We start from the raw sequence: 20441 nt of genomic DNA on the forward strand, positions 1-20441 counted from the left end.
TTATTCATCAGCTGATGGGCATTTAGATTGTTTCCACCTTTTTAGCTATTATGAATAATGCTGCTATGAACATGTGTATAAGTTAAAATTTTATATGTATGTGTATGAATACACATATACATACACAAATACCTACATACAAACATATATACAAAAGCAAAATAGCCAGGTCACTGTGTAGACTTAATTTAACTGAGTAGTGCTGGACTGTTCTCCAAATGGCTGGCCCCGTCTATGCTACCACAGCAAAGCATGAAGATTCCTCTAATACCTCAGTTCTGTCAACACTTGGTAATCTATAGCTTCCTAATTTTTCCAGGCCAACAGGTGTAAACTGATATCACATAGATGTTTTAATTTGCATTAATTAATGACTTGGAGCATTTCATATGCTTGCTTTTTGGGTTTCATTTTTAATAAATGTTTTGTTCATTTATCCTTTGCCCATTTTTCTTTTAGGCTTTGTATCTTTTTTGTGATACTTTTAAAATATTAATTTTTGTTGGCTTTAGATATTGTACTTTTTTCTCCCATCTCACCATCTGTCTTTAATTTTATCGATGGTGCCTTTCATTAAACAGAAATCTTTAATTTGAATGTAATCAAATGTATTAATTTTCACTTGACATCTTTAGGTTTAGAGAAAACAAAGATTTTCTTCTATAAGAAATTCTTCCCTACTCCAAGATAAAAAAACATTTTTGTAATTTCCTTTTTGATGTTATTATTGTTTCCTTTCATAATGATTCCTGAAACCATTGGGAATCCACCTCCATACAGATTGTTAGATGGGAACCTAGTTTGATTTTTCTTCCATAATGAGACAATTTTTCCAGCACCAGCCACCAAATCATTTATCCTTTCCTATAATCTGTGGCATCACTTTTTATCATATTTTGTGATCCCATATATACCCGAGACTCCCTCTGAACTCTATTTTGTTCCATGGTCTACTTAACTTTTTTTTATGGCCTACTTAAATTTAATAGTATCTCTAGTGCAAATTTAGCTTGACTTTGTATGCATTCACCTTGGTCATTTTCTTCAGTGCTAGGAAAGTAATAACTCTCCTCAAACAAAAAAGAAAAAGCCAAGCTTGCAAGACAAATCTGAGAAGGGGCTCACCTGTTGGATTTGGTATAGGTAGTACCTTTTGGTGATAATTAGCTACACCATGAAGAGCATTGACTTCAGTGTTCCATTAAGTGCCAAGGGCTCATTGCAAGTTGAAAGCTCAGTTCGGTTTCCAACAGTCTCCTTACTTTTCTTCATTCTATTTTTTAAAGTTTATTTATTTTTGAGAGAGAGAGAGAGTGAGCAGAGGAAGGGCACAGAGAGAGGAAGAGAGAGGATCCCAAGTAGGCCCCACACTGTCAGCACAGAGCCTGATGTGGGGCTTGAACTCACAAACCATAAGATCATGACCTGAGCTGAAATCAAGAGTCGGATGCTCAACAAAGTGAGCCACCCAGGAGCCCACTTTTCTTCATTCTAAAAAGTTTGTGGCAATTCCTTGTCCCATGAGACAGCCAGGAACTTATGCCATAAATTGCTGTAAATCAAGAACTTTGATGAACTTGTAACGAATCCAATAGGCAGCAGACTTTCTCAAATAGCTTAATTAAATTATGCTTATTGTTAATTTACCCTAGTATCCTGTTAGCTATCCACAGAGATTTCTATTATCCAATATCAGTAGTGAAAATGAGGTACAATTTACTCAAAAGACATGGGGTTGGAATATATAATTACCTCCAGGTTGTATTCAAATACAGTATTAACATTTATTCATAATGTAATTATTTCTTATATCCTCTAGTTAGCCACTGACCAGTTAGCCATTATGGCTAGTTATCAACTGTGTTTTATAGTGATTTTTCTGTCACGTTTAAAATAATCATAAGGATGTACACATATTTTACTCAAATATTTGCTCTCCAGCCATGAAGCCCATCCTTGGTTTGAGCTAACTGTGGCATGTGATTGTGTGCAACCACAGTACAAGGAGCTGTTTGTGGCCAAGCAGGTTGGTACATTGCCTTTGCATGGTTTCTCATAATTATCAATTTCCTCTCCTTCCTCTCCCTTTCATTTCTGACATAGACACGAGCTCTCACACCTAGATTCTTCTTTTCTTACATCAAATTTTTAATTGATATATAATTTACATATCTCAAAAATTTGCCCTTTAGAAGAATACAATTCAGTGGTTTAACAGTGTATTCACAAGATTGTACAAACATCACACAACCTGGAATTATGTAATTCCAGAACATTTCATCACCCCCCCGCCAAAAGAAACCCTATCCCCTTTAGTAGGCATTGCCCCCATTCTCCCTCCCTCCACTTCCTGGAACCACTAATCTGCTTTCTGAATCTCTGGATTTGCCTATTCTGGATATTTCATTTTAAATGGAATCTTTTTTATTATGGTTAAACACATGTAACATAAAGCTTTCTATCTTAACCATTTTAAAGTATACAGTTCAATAATATTAAGTACATTCACATTGCTGTGCAACAAATCTCCAGAATTCTTTTCATCTTACAAAACTGATATTCTGTCCCCATAGAGGATGACTTTCTTTTTAAATTTTTTTTAATGTTTATTTATTTTTGAGGGGGTGGTGGGGAAGGGCAGAGAGAGAGGGAGACAGAGAATCTGAAACATGCCCCAGGCTCTGAGCTGTCAGCACAGAGCCCGATGAAGGGCTCAAACTCAGGAACAGTGAAACCATGACCTGAGCTGAAGTCGACGTCTAACCGACTGAGCCACCCAGGCACCCCTAGATGATGACTTTCCATTTCCTCTTTCCTCTAGCTCCTGGCATTCTATTCTACTTTCTGTCTCTATGAATCTGGCAACTCTAGGTACTCATATAGGTGGAATCATACAGCATATGTCTCTTAGTGACCAGATTATTGCATTTAGCATAATGTTTTCAAGCTTCATCCCTACTGTATCATCAGTCAATACTCCACTCATTTTTATGGCTGAGTAATATTCCACGGCATGGATAGACTATATTTTGTTTATCCAGCCACCATTTAATTGACAGTTGGGTTATTTCCACTTTTTGGCTATTATGAAGAATGCTATATAAGCATTCCTGTACAATTTTTGATGTGGACATATATTTTCAATTCTTCTGGGGACACACCTAGGAGTGAAATTGCTGAGTCCTGTGGTAACTCTATGTTTAACCTTTAAGGAACTGCCAGACTGTTTTCCAATGTGGCTGTACTACTCTGCCTTCTCACCAGCAGTGTATGAGGGTTCCAATTCCTTCACATCCTCAACACTACTTATTATCTGTCATTTTGATAGCCATATTAGTGAGTTTCAGCAAGAATTCCCAACGTACTGCCTACCCTCATCATTTCTTGTCTGACCTGAGGCAGAGGGAGCCATATAAGAGGGGACTGTAGCTATTCCTAGGGTATACTGAGAAGAAGGCCAGTGATTGGATTGATTTTGAAAAAAAAAAAAGGACTATTTGTTTTCTATATTTTTTAACCCAAATTCATTCTGAACTTTCAGTTTTGGGTTGATCAAAATAATCAGGTGACTAGACTGCTTGAATAAACAATGTATGGTGGGCTGGGTGGAGCCAGCTCACCCCGAGTTTGAATCCTGGTTCTGTCTCTCTGGACTAGTTATTTCACTTTTCTGGGTCTGTTTGTCTCTTCTGTAAAATGAAGTACAATCACAATCAGATGAAATGTATGTAAAAGAATCTACACACTTCTAGTGCGGAATAGGTACACAGTAAATCTTCATTTATTTGTTCTTTGATTCTTAGGAACCTGTTTTTGAAATCAATTTTTACTAAAATATCCTTTGATTTCAGCCCTTGGGCATTCCTTGTTGAGGTATGCTGGCTTTTCATGACAGATATCATAGACAAAGTGAACACTCAGGTGGCTTTTCTGGGAAGGTCATTTGATTGATTTTTTTTAAAGGAAGGATATTAAAGCCCTACACATTTCAGTGTTTTTGAAGCTTCATAGTCTGAGACAAGCTGCATACCTTAAGTTATTACTGTTGTCATGGCAAGTAGTGTTTGCTTTCCATAGCAACTGAAGCTACAGATAATTATACAAATGCTGGGAAAAAAAATGGCCAGAGAACAAAACCGTGTCTTGCTCATAGTCTTTGGGTAAAGATGTTTTCTAGTATAAAAGCAACTTAAGGTTCTGTGCTGTGGGGGCCAAGGGCAGGCTGCCCAAAATGTACTACAACGGTATACTGATTATTTTGAATTGGAGCTACTTGTGAAGCAACTGGTGTGAAGACACTCACACACTCCTCTGTCCCCCTGAAAGCAGGAAACACATTTCTCATATGAAAAATACCGTCCCTGTACTAGGAAGTAAGAAGACATCTTTAGCAGACATAGGGACTTTTTGTGGGTGCAAAATACATGTGGGCATGATACGGTGGGTACAGCCAGGCTTTCTCACCTGGGCACAACTGATCTCTTGCTCTAAGATTCTAGACAATCCTTCCCAAAGGAAGGATTCCTTCCCAAGGAAGCCACTGGGCTTCATTATCCTTAATTAGAAAATGAGGGGCTTGGGCCAAACCATCGATAAGGATCCACTTGGCTATGCCAGCATCACTAAGGCAAAACCCTCAGCAAGTTCCATGTTGCTACCCTACTCCCATCCTTGTGAGAGACCCTTAGGGGTTTGCTCACAGTCTGTAGGTTGGAGAGCATAGGTAATTTCAGTGTTCCAAACTTACTCCTGCTAAGTTGAGAATAGAAGCATAAAGGAATAGGCATTTAGGCCCTCTGGGAATGTATTTTAACAATTGGTTTTTCTTTTTAGTTAATTATCTCCCAGAAAAAAAAATTATCTTTTTTTCTGGGTTTCAATGCCAGACCATGTCTCTTTCACAGTTTGTTACATTAAAATTTTTAGTAAAAGCTATAGCAAGGTTCTAATTGTTGTGCAGTGAGGAGAGAAGAGCAGCCATTACGATCAGGGGTGGGTATTAGAGGCCTTGAGAATGGGAGCAGGTTTTCCTCAACAGCCAATAAGTGCTTGTGGCATGGAGCAGACAGCATTCCCACTGCGGGAATGGTGTGGCCTGAACTTTTTTAGAGATCATGTTGGCTGCTGGGTGGAGAACAGTTTGGAGGGGACAAGACTGAGAGTGGGAAGGACTCGAGTGAGGAGTGCAGGCCAGGACTGATGGGGATGTGGACTAAAAGGGTGGAACCTTCCAGAATTCACTGGTTGTTTTTTTTTTTTTTTTTTTTTTTTTAGTAGGCTTCATGTCCAGCACAGAGACCAATGTGAGGCTTGAACTCACAACACTCAGATCAAGATCTGAGCTGAGATCAAGAGTCAGTCGCTTAACTGACTGAGCCATTCAGGTGCCCCTCACTGATTTTTTTAATTTTTTTTTATTCAAGATGGATTAAAATAGCACTGCTTAAATTCCCTTCATGTATTTATCATTGAATTTTCCCACAAGTAAAACAGATCATGCCTCATTAAAGTATACCACAATATATTAGTATCATACCAGGAAAAATGGGGGACTTTTAATGGAAACTGAAATCACACATTGATCCATGTATTCCAGATGTAGTGAAATATTACATTTTTGCAAAATGGTATCTGACTGAACCAGGGATGAACAAAGGTGTGGGTATTCTTATAAGCCAGGAGTGGCTTGATGTCGATATTGTGCGAGTGTGTTCTCTTTTCCCTCAAGAGATGTAAAAATGGGATACTTATCTCCTTTGAGTATGAAGCAAACAACCAGCAGTTTGATGCCCACATAGAGATAAAACCTTACATCATTTGTTTTTTTGTTTTGTTTTGTTTTTGTCGTCCAAGGAATTCCTTTGGAAATTTCCATGGAATTTTGGGGGCTTGCTGTAGAGACTACTCATGGCTGTCCTTTCTTTGCAGAGGAATGCCTAGTCTCTGATACTGGCAGGTCCCCTGTGAGAAAAACCAGAGGTAAAGCAAAACCAGAAGAAGCTCAGGTAGAAGTCTCCCAAATCCTGCATGCTGTGTTCCGAAGGGATGGACACCTGGAAGCCCTGCCCACCTTTGGTGAGTATTTAATTGTTCTTCCTGATGGTAATTATAGCCCCACTTACCAGGGCCTTCTTCTTGCCTGGCTCTGTGCCGGGCAAGTTGCATGCATCATCCCATCAAATCCTCCCTCCTATATGAGCAGGTACTATTTATTACTGGTCCCATTGGTGAGAGGACACGGTGGCTTCAGAGAAGTTAATTACAGTCTCCAAGACTAGCCAGGATTTATACTTAAGCCCAAACTCTTCCTGCTTTGCTCTGCTGCTGCTAATCTTTCTGCTTTTGGGGGCGAGTCATGGTTGTTTCTGAGGAAGATGGGTTGATCATTATTAGGATTAATGCTTTTAATAATCCTTCTGTTTTGAATGTTGTCTTTGACAACTCAATACTAATTGTATAATCAAAGTTAATTAATGCTGATGATATGCTCTACAAATGACAAGTAATACATACCTACATGCTGTCCTTACCCCCTTGCATGTAATCTGGCACTAAAAGAATTGATTTGTTTTAGGATGAGAAGAACATGACAGTCGGAAGATGGGACTTGGCTCTTCTGCCCCTGATGCAACATTGTGCTTTAGGATTTAGGGAATTGTTATGTAAATACCTACCTTACTAAACAACTTTCTGTTTTACCATTTCCTGGTTATTTCAGATATCTTGCCAAGGTGAAGCTTTTAAGCTTCATAATTAGAGTTTGTGGTGCCTGAAGGCTGTACTGTAGCTACAAATCCAAATGGTCTATTTAAAATGCACTTTGGGAAGACTCATGATGTTTTAAAATGAGTCCCTCTTGAAAATGAGTTTAGGAGCTTGTTTTTAAACTCCGTAAAAGTTTAGGATTTTAACTTTTTTTTTTAAATGGAAGTATAGTGGACACACGATGCTATGTTAGTTTCAGGGGTACTAGAATTTTAACTTTAATTTTATAGTGGGGAAAGAATATATCCAAAGACTCCCCTCATAGTGATGCACTGCCCCAGCATTTATTGAGATATGATTGACAAATTTAAAAAAGACATATTTGAAGTGTACAACATGCTGTTTTGATATATTTTTACATCATACATATACATATATTTTATGCAATGATTGAGTAGTCAGTTTAGAAATCCAAAACGTTGCATTGGAGAGGGAAAGTTCTGGAGCCCTTTCTGTGGCATGTCCTTCTTGTTTTGAGGGACAAAGTTTGTCACTATTATGAAAAAAAGTTTAATATTAATGATGTGACACTAATATTTACTTTGTTCATCCCATACTGTATGCTGGATTAGAACTAAAGTTGGTTTTTAATCTTTCAACTAATTGAAGGTCTTTTTAACTTGTCATAAAATTGGCCAGCTTGAGAAAACAACATGTCATGTTAAATCTCCTTTCTCAATTCTGTGATGGGTGGCTGAGGGAAGTGGTGGAATTGCCTTCTCTGAGAATCTTTAAAACAGACTTGAAAAGTCCAATTGCATGGCACAGGGCAACCCTGCAAAGCCCTGGTGGATGTCTCTGTGGGAAAGGCTGGCCAGGAGGGCAGACTGGGAAGTATGAAAGAAAGCTGTCTTGCAGTTGGGATCATTGTCATGCTTAAAAAGATGACAAGTCAAGGAGAACGCCTACAGTTGTCCTCCCTTTCACCTCTGGGGCTCCAAGCATCACTGAAGCTGCCCCTGTTGAGTGGCATTGACCTGGCAGGACTTCATGCTCAGCTTGATACTCAACTTGCTCCTCAACCATGGATTAAATTTTAGTTCCCCTCAGGCTATAAGGGCCCTTTTGATTAGCAGGAGATCTGAGCTTCTTTAGCTCCACTATGGAGCCCAGATTGGACCCAAAAGATCCCCATCTCTGGGCTCCACAGACCTCAGCAGGTGCTGCTCGCCAGTGCCCTATGCTGAAGCGGAACCTTGGCGGTCGGAAGCCAGGAGCTGAGCGGAAGGAGCTTCCTGCATCCCAGTTCCGGAGGCGTTCTACGCAACCCCAATAGCTTAGGTCAAGGCGGAAATGCACCTTGCCCCTTTTCCCCCGCTAGGTACTCTGGGAGCATAGCCGGTTTAGGTGTTTCATCATCTGAGGAATCTGAGGCTGCTCTTCGTTGACCAACCCTCACGTCTTTCCGTGAAGACTGGAGGCCAAGGAGGAGCTTCCAGGCTCTCATCTGGCCCCTGCCAGCTCCTCCGCACCCCTGGGCCCCGGGCACTGGCTCCTCAAAGTGGACGCCTCTGAGAGGGAAGAAGGTGAACGCAGGCTGGTGAGGGCTTCTGTGAGGTAACAGGCCTTGGGTGGCCCGCTGCCATTTTCTTATCACCGCGGGCTTGCTGCCATTTTCTTATCACTGCAGGCTCGCTGTCATTTTCTCATCACCGCGGGTTCAGAAAGATGTCTTCTAGAACACCCTGGGAGGGATGCCTGGTTGGGAGGATGGTTGGGTGCACAGGTGGTTTGCTGGTGTTTTGAGGCCTCCATAGGGATACCAACGCAGGTAGCACTGCAGGAGGCACTCTTTGACTCTTCTTTGGAAAATTCTAGAAAGTTCCCAGTATCAGCCTAAACCTCAGAAACAGATTTGTGAGGAAAGTGAGCAAGTAACATAGCCAGAGGCTGTCCAAGGCACATTAGCACAATTGAGGGGAGAAGGAAAGCAAGAGATTTACCTGGCTTTAGTAGGCTGAGCAGCTGATGAACTGTGACACTGCAGACTTTTCCAAGTTTGAAGGCCATGTTGCAATAGTGGATTTTTAAAGGATCCACTTGAGGTGTCATTTGGTTTTGTGTTTAAAAGATAAGGAGTTTGCATTAGGACTCATATCTGAGCCCATCCAGACTGAGCATAGAACTCTCAGCTACTCCAGAAAATCCATCTTTTAAGATGGAGTAATGCCAACGTAAAAGCTGAACCCCCTGTATGAATCTAAAAAGCTGTAGTATGTATAACTGAAGCCTAGATAAATATAAACAAATGCCCCTACAGCAATAAGTAAATAGGACCCCCCAAAGTAAATAAAGTAAGCAGGAACAAATTAAAGTGAACAACTCAGGTTGAGGAGAAGCTTTTATGGTTGGCAGAACAACATGTGTTAAAATAGTTTTATTGTGTTTAAATTGATGTTTCTGAAACTGTTCTTTCTTTGACAAATATAGCCAAATTGGGTGTGAGAGGGAAGGGAACTCTGGCAGTTTTGAATAATTTTTCTATCAATAAAAGGAAGAATAGCATGTTCTGCATTGCATTAGGGGTGGAGGCTGCTGTAGCTTTTAAGTCTCCTATGAATTAAGGAAATGGAATTTTTATTTAATAACCAACCAGATGAACTAAGTGTATTGCTAGAGAAACTCAATGAATTATTTTATCAGTGGTCCCAAATTTTATTTTGTGACCGACACTTACTACCTTCATTCTATAAAGTCAAATTTTGCTTGTAAATAGTGGCACCGTTTATAACTCTGAAAGTAAAGCTACCATGAAGCCATGTGATAGGGGTTTGAAAGTAGAAATATCCAAAAGAAAAAAGTGGCCATGAGATGTGATCAATTCTTAAATCAATTCTTTATATCAAATTCTAAAACATGAATGTGTAAATACCGTTGCACGTGGGAAGCACAGTTAACGCACCAAGTGACTCAGAGGTTTTGAGCAAACTAGAAGCTAGTATTTTTAAGATTTCAAGGAATTTTGCTCTTTCCCAGGTGGAAACAAAACGTGAAAGATAAGAGAATAGATAGCTGTAAATCTGGCAAGGCCAGGAGAAAGAAATGAGGAAAAAAAGGACAGGGCAAGGTCTGTATGGTCCCTGCTGTTCCTCTGGGGGTATAGTCGTCAGTAGATTACTATTTTCTCTGACCCCACACATGAAGAAGGAATCTTAAAGCAAGAATAATGTTAATTATACTAATTAAGGGAATTTTGAATTATTATTTTTTGACTTATTTTTTTAAAGAAATAAGAGGATCAATTTTTTATATAGTGACTAACCCCTCAGAGAAGTATGTTTTTTCCTTTTCTAATTTAAAATGGCAGATGAGGAGCCCTGGAGTTCTCATTACTTGATACTGGGAAAACAGTGTGAGCAAGCAGGCCAGTGAATCATCCATGGCTCTGGCTTGGTTGGCTGAGGTCATTACATTTGTAATGGATTAAAATGCAGATAGCTCTTTATTTATATAGCTCAGTGGCTTGAAGTGTGGTTTGCTGTGACAGGGGACCTTGGGTGACGGGTGAGGCCATTACAGATGGTGGTGTTTGCAGAGAGGAACACTTGGGTTTTCTCATGTTGGCTGGTTATTTTACTACTAAATGGTTCTCTTTTGGGTCCTTACCTTGTGAATGTTGTTATTTATATCAGCAAAATATATTTTCAAGCAGTTCTGAGAAAGGTTTTCATGTATGGTGTATCTCCATAGGTAAATAAAATAGTACAGTAATAAATTTCTCCTTGTTCTTCATAATGGAATGAACTCCTGTTTTGATCCTATGTATTCTCTCCTATTTTGAGGTTAGTTGCTTGACTCTGAATATCAGGGCAGAGGGTGATTCTCAGGCTGAAAGCCCATCCCAGGCGATGACAGAACTTCTTAACAGAGTCCTTCTCTTACCCAGAGCTGCACCTGTATAAGGGAGAAAATGTAATTTCTGGAGGAATCATAAATTCCTCCTGTTTTATAAAATTAAGCATTTAATTCTGCAGTCAAATAGGTAGCCAATTTATTTTACTCACTCCAAAAGGTATTCACAATGATCACATTCAGAAACAAATACTGCCAACTGAAGTGCTTGCTCTAAAAAATAAAAGAGTCCAGTTGTGTCTGAAGTACATAGCTTTGTTTTGCTTATTTCTCTGTATGTTCCAAAAGAAAGGGGAGCATTGAGGTGTGACTACACCAAGGCATCGAAAGGTGATTTTTTCCATTAAACTCCAGGGAATAGCTGGAAAGCATTTGACTCATGACTTTGAATGTACGTGGACCAAAATGGCCAGATTGGAGAGGTTTGGGCTTAGTGATGAGAAGGCCTGGGTACCCCTGCCCCAACATCAGTCAGTCATTGCATAGAGAAATCTATGCCTCTGAGTATGAGGAGCATGGCCTGGCACTTTTGGGGAGGGGAGAGAATTGGACCCTTCTATCTGCCAGGAGCAGGTATAGGATCTCCTCCCCCTCCCCCCAACCAAGCCAGGACCATTGTGTGCAAATTGGTTTTCAAATCAATTCACAGGTACCCAGATTCTTGAATGATTAGAATGAATTGGACAAAAAAATGCTCCTACTCCTCTTAAATTAACTGAAAGCTGTTTAGGTTAATGTAATTATGTTGTGGGGAAAGCACTTGGTTAATGGTGGTAAAACAAAAAAAAATTGTGATAAAAGTACAGCTTAACTCTTCTGGTTTTAGCCTCAATTAAAATGTCATTCAACACGCTCACATTCTTGGAACTGGGAACTGGTGAAAAGCTGATGGAGTAAGACACAGGTACTGCTTTCAGAGATCCCATAGGCTAGTGGGGAGATTATATCACAAAGTGCTTGTATTATGCTTGAATATGTGACAGCATCCTTGGAACAAGAGAGGAGGGAGTGACTGACTTCCCCTGGGGGGCCAATTGGACCTTAGCACATCTTTCTCAAAGAAGAGGATTTAGATTAGGCTTTGAAGGATGAATTCCATATCCTTAGAAAGAGAAGCAGAGGGAAGGGCATAGATGAACAAAATCAAGGAGGACTGAAGAAGCATGGTATTTTCCAAAGCAGGAGGTGGCCAAGTGAGGGTGGTTGTCCTGAAGCCATAGAAGGAGGGTTGGGGAACCACAATCAGGTGGGTCAGTTTGAAGAGTTGTCTTTCATTTCTTGGACAGTAGGGAACAATGACAGGATTTTAACAAAGAGTATGATTCTAGATACTGTGGGGTGACCTGATCAGGTGGAGGCTGATGGTGCAGGTGGCAAAAGAATTCACTCAAGGCAGAACAAAGGAGATAGCAGTTTAGTGAATACAGTGCAAGGGGGCAGCCGACAGGACAGCAAAGGAGAGATTATGTACCAGGAGGCAGTGGTGGGGGTCGTAGTGAAGGTGGGGAGGTGAGGAGGTATGAGAAAGTATGGAGTTTTCCTTTTTTGGTACTTGTGCCTGGTTGTAAGTAGCCCATTAGTCAGCTAGGGCTTGTGGGTATTTTGAGGTGGATCACCTGATGGGCCTGTTTGCATTCAGCCTAGTGGTCACCGAGGGCCCTTTTACCTTACTCCAGTTTCCATTGTTCAAGCCTGTTGCCTAAAAGTGACCTTTACAGATAGTACATCTGATTCAGAGATAGACCATCGGGACTTTCTGTGATGGATTGGATTTGGGTGAGGGTTATGCAGAGCAGGCTGCTAAGAATGACTACACAGCTTTCTGTCTTATATGACTAGTTCCACTTACTGAGATGGGGAGTGCTGAAGCACGAGCAGTTTGGGCAAATTTAGAACCTGAGTGTGAGGGATTATTGGTGGAACATCTAGGAAGCAAGCATCCAGGGTCAGAGCTCAAGGGAACCGTCTGGGCTGGAAATAAAGACCCAGAGTCATGGAGGTTTCCCTTTGGCAGAGGCTTCTGTGGACTATTGGCACCTCTTTATGGCTCTGGTGTGGGGAAATTGAGGCATCCCTTCCCACTCCAGCCATAAAAAGCTGCTCTGTCCCCTGTCATGCCCATGTAACTTATGCTGGATCTGAATATTAATAAAAGCAAGCTATGTGTGACAAAGGTTCCCACTGGGTTTTCAAGGTGATGATCCCAGAACATCAGTCCCTTGAAAGACAAGAGTTAAATAGTTCTCAGGTTTTTTTAAATAGGGTATGTAAACTGCCTTTGAAGTAGGCCTCCCAGTTCACACTCTGCAGAGAAACTACCTTTTCCCTTTGTCCTTTATCAGGAGTGTAAGATCTCTATAAGGCTTTTCCCAAACACTGCATCAACATTAAATTGACTTACAAATGTTGTTTATGAGGAATAGAATATTGTTCTTATTATTTGATGCGCATTTGTGGAGTATGTGTCCTGACTTGAGTTTAGCTAATGTCACACTAGGGAAGGATGCTTTGGAGGTTGATGAGTTTTTCTTCTGATTCTATTTCTCACAATTAAGCACACTGTTTAAGTAACAGGTTGTTCTTTGATTATAGAGTGTTCATGGCCACTAATAAATGTACCTCTGGGTACATAATAAGTTGTACCTCTGGGAGGACAGGGAGCTAAGGGTCAGCCTTTTATATGCTAATACCTGAGATAAAAGCACACTAGATATTACTCAAATCAAACTAATATTTAGCTTTGGAAATTAAAGCATAAATTCATGAATTTGATTAGTATTCTCTCTGCATTGATATTTAACCATAATACATGTATGCACACAGTCTTCCAAGATTTTTTCTTTTTTGACCATGTTCATTTTACTTGCTGCAGTATTTCTTGAATTCATGAACGCTATTGCTTTTCAGGAGAAAGCCATCCAAGAGGTATTGTACTCTCAGTGTATCTTTATGCTACTTGTATCCTTGTTTAAGTGAACTTTAACTTTCAAGGTTAAGGCGAACCTTATCATTTGGAGCACTCACCAAATACATGGGTGTGCAGTGCAACTTCGACTTTTCATGGAACTTGCCCTCCTTTATGGTATCTGATCTTCCTGAAAGGACCTTATGGGGTCAGGAATTCAGGGCTTAGCACCATTTCACAGGTGATCAGAGAGGCCATATGACTTGCTTAAGGTCACATGGCTAGCACAGAACCGGGACTAGGTCCTAAGCATTCTGACTTCAAAAATACCATTGATTTCCACTAGTTTTGCAACCTCCCCTAGTCAAGCCATTGGATTAATAATTTTTAAAGTGTGAATTAAAGCAAGTATTTTTTTTTTTAGCTTGCTAGCCTCTAACTTAAGGTATCCCATTTAGGAGAATGAACTTGTAAGTCAGCTGTTTCCTCATAGGAAGCAATAAGTGTCTCCCTTAATATAGGTGAAAAGTTGTGGAAGCTTCACTGTCCTCCTCAGGATGTGTCAAACCTACTTTGAAACATTCATGCGTACTCTGCAGATAAGACTTCATAAAGGCTGCTTACTGTTTGCCTTTTCTAGTATGAGCTCCATTTGCATTGATCTCAAGAAACCTAGGTGTGAGCTGTGCTGTATGGTGTGGACCACACAGTGCTTGGAAATGAGAAAGATTATTTATTTATATATTTATTTTAAATATATGAAATTTATTGTCAAATTGGTTTCCATACAACACCCAGTGCTCATCCCAAAAGATGCCCTCTTCAATACCCATCACCCACCCTCCCCTCTCTCCCACCCCCCCCCCCCCACAGCCCTCAGTTTGTTCTCAGGAAATGAGAAAGCTTTAAAGTAACAGGCAGGACTTTGGGAAATTGAGACGTTTGCACTAAACGATTACACTTTGAGGTGAAATTCACAAATAAAGTCAATCAATGTGAAAAATCTGGAAATTCAGTGAAAGCTGTTTCATCTTTCTCTATATTCCATAACAAACAAGTTGGAACCTTTGGTAGGAAGTTCTAACATATGTGATCACAGAAAGCATTTGAAGTATATCAAACAGATAGGCTTTTGTAGTTTTCAGTAAGGGCATTTGCAGAGCCTCACTTTAATGTGGCTGTGTCTTAACCATCAGCATTAAGAAAAGGAACTGGGCAGGAGTGGGGGCTGGGAGTGAGGTTTGCAGGAGGGGCCTTTGGCATTGGTGAAGCCAAGAGTCAGCAACAATTAGGGATATCATTTAAGTGAGTAGGTCTGCAATCTTTCATTCGGGAAATGGAGGGTTTCTTTGGCCCCTCTTCTAATTTGAGAACCATGTGGCTAACAAATTGGGAAACTTTTTACCAAAATGGTGTGTGTGTGTGTGTATAATATACATATTTACATATGTATATTATATATACTTTATATAAGTATATATTTGATCATTCATGTGATATTGGCACATAATTCATATATTGATCTTAAATTATTTTTGTTGCATGTGGGTTTTCACTCATGGAAATGGCCCCCTTAAAAAATTATTCAACAGATTCTTGGAGACAACTTCCCTATTTTTTTTGATAAGGCAGTCTAAGGTCTACGGAAGAGTGGAATAAGGTTGAGGAGAACTGGAGGTTAGGTTGGGAAATACCTTAAGATAAGGGGGTTAAAATAAGTTAGGAGAAACCATCTAACTTCTAAAGGGCTTGTTCCTTAGTTGGAAAATAGGGATCAGTTAGATTTGCCTTGGGAAAAAACTGTATTTACAGAGTTCTCACAGTTACATAAAAAAGATTGGGAAGAAATCATACAAAATGGCAATATTTGTCCCGGGGTGGTAGAATTGTGTTTGCATAGTTTGTTCCATTTTGTAAATTTAACACTCTTAAAAATAAGAGAAATAAACTGAATTTCTTTTTAAAAAGGAAATCTCAGAAGGAACAAGAAGGCTGGCTCTTTCTCAGCATTCTAATGGGAAATGATTATAGTGTTCTACAAAGCTAGCGAAGGGGCTACATGTGACGAAAGGTTTTGGATGTCTTTTGGAAGGATTGTAGGGAAGGACTTTGCTGGTGCTTCTGGATCCCATAGCTCCTTTCTGATGTGAAGGTGGCCTGGGGAACTTTGTCTTGAGTGGTGAACACCCAGCATGCAGCCAGGAGCACTAGCAGTGGGCACTCCGTTACAGAGCACCTTTTGGGTCTGGGGCTAACAATTGTCCTGCCTCTTATTCGGTAAGCTGTGGGGCTTGTGGGCTGCCAGCTGCCTTGGCTTTACCAAAAGGAGGCGGTTCATTCGTTCTTTTACTGTGGATTGTCAGCTGAATAAAGCAGCCTACCACAGCCTCTGGAACAAAAGCTCTCCATTAGGATTAAACTGCCAGGTTGGAGAATGGCCTTTTCAACACTGTATAGCCTCACATAGGGCCTGTGCTCAGCTAACCACCTTTATGCAAATCCATTTTCTTTGTCCAAAGCCCCCCCCCCCCCACCGCCCCCTCCGTGACAGAGACCAGCTAAACCTTTCTGGGCAGATAGGCTTTGTGCAGGGCTGGGTGGGAGATCTCCCAGGTTAGGTGCTCCTAGGAAAAAAAGCTAATTGAAATGATTTTGTAAATGCCATTGCTAATACATTGACCACTGGCAAAAACTTCTTATGATTAAGATACTGACAAAGAACAAATTATTCCTCAAGTGGAACAGATTAAAGTGGCAAAGAGTTTGGCAGTGCTGAAATTGTTGTTCTTTGACGTTATGCAAAATATATTATGTCTTTATCTCTTGTTTCTAGTTCTCTTCATTCCTTTTCTGATCCTGGCCTTCCTTGTTTTTGTCTGGAGTAAAGAAGCTACTGCTTACTCCCTCCATCTTTCTAGTTGAATATTTTTGAGATTTTATCTTCTCCTTAAATCACTTCCTTATGGCACTCCAATGATTAGTCAGATTTTAAATACTCTCTCTGGACATGTCTTGTAGAATTGTGGACTCTCCCAAGCTGGAAGAGATCTCTAAGTCATCTGTCCAAATATCTCTCATGTCTGTGTGGTCAAATTGATCATTCTTGTCAAAAAGAGGTGGGTTTTCTTGCATGTTTCATTGATGCCTAAACCTGCAAGAGAACCTGGTGAATTTTCTCTCTAGACTCTTCTCTAACCCCGTTTCCCTTTAGTAAAAGACAACTCTGACCTTGTGACCTTCAACCACTCCAACCTGCACTGCCCCCAGGCCCATTATGATAGATAGTATCACATCTTCCTCTTAGCTTACCCTTTGTCCCTTCTCTTATTAGTCTGCCTCTGCTAAAGTATGTCTGAAATCCACCCTTTTGCAACTTTCTTCTCTTCCTTCCACAACTGCCTTCTAAACTCCAGCCTTTCCTCAGTCTGCCTGCTTGAGTCCCCTGCATCATCTCACTTAGAGTTGATTTGATCTTGGTAGTCACTTTCTCAGAAATTTGCAGTAGTGTCCAGCTATCTTACAAATTAAATAAAAATGTTAATGTCTTCAGGTTGACAACCCAGCGTGTCTGACCACATTGATTTTCCCGTTTGATTCCTAGACTCTTCAACATTCCAACTACTTAATTTTTAGAGTTTTTGACAGTTATGTAGCTCTTCTTTGAAATAGTAGTAAGTGTGATTTTCTGTAGTTCTATTAGCTTTAAGGGCTGATAACAGCAACAGCAGCAGTAGCAGTGACACTAACTGGCACAGTGACTTGCCCATAGTGGATAACTATTTGGGACCTGAACAACTGAGCAAATAGATGGAAGCACTGGAAATCACTGTAGACACCCTGATTTGCCCAGAAACTAGAAGTGTAGGACTCAGATTCCTGAAAACACAATTCTTGCTCCCTTGGTAGCTTCCTATGTAGTCAAGTAGAATGGACCTTACCAAATATGGACTAAGAATGGCCTAAAATATTCCAATATAATCTGTAAGTAATACTTTCATGTTCTTGTCTCAAGTTTGGTATTTCTGTAATTTTATGTATGTTAATCTTCCAGTTTAGAAAGTTCTGCTATGAAGTGTTCCAGTATCATATTCTTTGTTTTCTTTCACCAGTTGGCTGTTTTATCTTATTTTTATTAGAGAGAGAGAGAGAGAGAGAGAGAGAGAGAGAGAGAGAGAGAATCCCAAGCAGATCCCAAGCAGGTTCCATGAGTGTGGAGCCTGCCATGGGGCTCTATCCCATGACCCTGAGATCATGATCTGAGCTGAAATCAAGAGTTAGACTCTCAACTGACTGAGCCACCTAGGCGCCCCACCTATCAGATTCTTAATTAAAGGATTCACTAAGACCTCTTTCAATGGTTCACTTAAAATATACTTTTATGTAAAGAGAGGGCTCCACATATGAAGTCATCTCTCCTACTTTCTTTCCTACATATTTTTCTATATCCTTAGTCATTCTTTTCTTGAACTCTAGGGTCTCTGGAGAAAGAGCAAGCTCTTGCCACAGTCCTCACCCAGCTGAATGTGATTTATTATTCACAGTTTTACAGGCTAGGTTCAGACAGCCATGAGTTGTTGAGAGGAACTAATCCTGTTCCCCCATGGAGGGGAGAGACTGGCAACACATGACTTTCATACAGTGCCAACTAGGGCAGGTGCCATCAGGGGTACTGGAGAGAGGATCAGAAAATCACTCTTGGAGAAGGTGCTTTGGGGAATATGTCTTTGAAAGATAGATGCAGCTTCAATCAGTGAAGACACAGGGAAGGGCATTCCAGGAAGGGAGACTGTCGTTGAGCAAAGGGTGGGTGTCAGGCAATGAAGAGCGTGTGTCTGGGTAGTGGCAAGTACTTCCTGGCACTCAGAAGATGTAAACAGTGGTGTGGCTCATGGTTCCTTCAGTGCATGCTTTTAGCACTTCTACTCTGTGCCAGATGCTGGGTACAGGGAGGAGTGAGACCAGATTCTAGCCTTGTGCTCATACTCCAGTGTTGGGGGGGACCAAGAAGAGCTCAAATAGCAATTAGGCACCCTAGAAAGTGGCCAGTGCCCTGAAAGAGTAGTGGACAGTGAACTCCTTGGGGCTCATGGAGGAGGAATCTGAGAAGAACATGCATAAGAGAGCATTCTACATGATTCTGGGAAAATGATATCTTTTTGGATCCAAACTTATATATCCAGATATCCAGATGCCTTCAAGTCTCATAAAGGCTGTGGAGTATGTTTGCCAAACATCAGAAACAGATTTCTATTTTGGGAACATACTGTTTGGCTGCAGCGTTGGTACTGCCCAAATGGTGCAAGGATTGTGTGTCCCTCAGAGAAGGTGGGAATACTGCTTGCTTAACATGAAGCAAGTCCATAACACCAGTTAGAAGAAATCCTTGAACATCAACACTTCATTATCTATGAACCAAGTTAAGAATTACATGTAATTTTTTTTAATTGTACACGAAGGAGAGTTTGCATAGAAACAAATCTTAATATCACCTCTAGAGGTCATATCAGGGTCACTGGACGAGATAGCATCAGAAAGCTCAGTCCCTTTGGTCAAGCAGGCTGCCATGGTGATTGAAGAGGGCTGGAATTAGGAGGAAGGAAATTTGACTTTATGTGGAAGCTAGAAACAGTTTAAGAACCTTCTTGAGTGAGGAACAATCCTACTTTCCCCACCCCAAAGCATTGTTATGAGAATCATAACACTGTATGGAAAAGTCAGTTCTAACCTGGAAAGTCTTGGTAGTTGAAAAAGGCTCTCTGTATTTTAAATGTGCAGTTACATAATAATTGACTTCCCTTGTGTTGCTAGAAGGACTATTTTTGATCTAGAAACATTTCTTTCTTTGCAGGTCATCTGGATAGACCATCCAGTGTCCATAAACAACATCCATCAGTTTCTTCACTTCTTGTTCTTGGGTAAGAAAACAGTTTTTATCTTTTAGACTTTTCTTTTTAGACTTACCTTTTATATTTTACAGTGCACTTGTAATCCAGTGGAAGTAAGAGTCCTCTGTGCTTTGAAACTGATCAGCAAGTCATAAGTGATTGGGAAAAATCTAAGTAATGAGTTGCATTTTTAAATAATAATAACACCTGAATTAATCAATAATTCATACAATCAAGACATGCTCAGTCAGGATTAAAGCACAGGTCAAGATGTAACATCATGTAATCACAGTGGATGCTTTTTTTGTTTTCATATGGAATGCTTCACGAATTTTCATGTCACCCTTGTACAGGGGACATGCTACTCTCTGTAATTGTTCCAGTTTTAGCATATGTGTTGCTGAAGTAAGTGCCACAGTCCAATTCTTAACACTAGTGAATCGAATGCATGTGAAATTGGATAGCACAAAAAAAAATCTGTTTATAGATGTCCTTGATTTTCACCAGCTACAGATTTAAACTCAACTCATATTTTATCTTAAGAGATTCTACTTGGTCACTCTAAATGTAGCACTCTACCCATTTCCCTGATAGAATTGTAAAGTGAAGTGAAGGAAAGAAAAGATATTTTTGGTTTTGGTAAATTGTAGGTTTTAGATTGAGGTGTGTGTGTGTGTCTGTGTGTGTGTGTGTGTGTGCTCACACATATGCACATGCAAAGTCAGTTGGAGAACAAATACAAACAGAACTGAACTTGAATGTTAATTTTTTTGCATCTGATTTTATATTTATATGGGTATGTATATGATCATATTCTCTCATAAATGAAAACTCAACCTACATATTTTCCTTGCGCTGTGTGATTATATAAAATAAAATGTAATATATATTTATTTCAATGAATGTAATTTGGTGTTTAGGTTCTCTGGGAACTTTGATACTTCTGTAATGAAAAAGTGAACAGATATAGAAAGTCTGTTTATAAATCTTAGAATGTAACCATTATACTCATTCTCACCCATTTATTTCAGAAG

The 20441-nt window shown here is 40.1% G+C and overlaps 1 protein-coding gene and 1 non-coding gene across 3 annotated transcripts in view; one reads left to right on the top strand and one right to left on the bottom strand.

Annotated features, from left to right (window-relative positions):
* Nucleotides 1–1824: 1824 nt before the first annotated feature.
* PASD1 (PAS domain containing repressor 1) overlaps nucleotides 1825–20441 on the top strand; it is a 121345-nt gene continuing 102728 nt past the window's right edge. Inside the window, exons 1-3 of one of the 2 annotated variants that reach the window (XM_043571213.1) lie at nucleotides 1825–2026; nucleotides 5929–6075; nucleotides 19371–19437. The gene's annotated coding sequence lies outside the window, so the exon portion shown is untranslated. The remainder of the gene's footprint in view (nucleotides 2027–5928; nucleotides 6076–19370; nucleotides 19438–20441) is intronic. The other variant, XM_043571212.1, reaches the window with a different exon arrangement.
* LOC122478107 lies at nucleotides 19716–19823 on the bottom strand. Its single transcript, XR_006295865.1, has one exon. It is a non-coding gene; the product is annotated as a U6 spliceosomal RNA (small nuclear RNA).

The sequence above is a fragment of the Prionailurus bengalensis genome, chromosome X (assembly GCF_016509475.1).
Source record: "Prionailurus bengalensis isolate Pbe53 chromosome X, Fcat_Pben_1.1_paternal_pri, whole genome shotgun sequence".
NCBI lineage: Eukaryota > Metazoa > Chordata > Mammalia > Carnivora > Felidae > Prionailurus > Prionailurus bengalensis.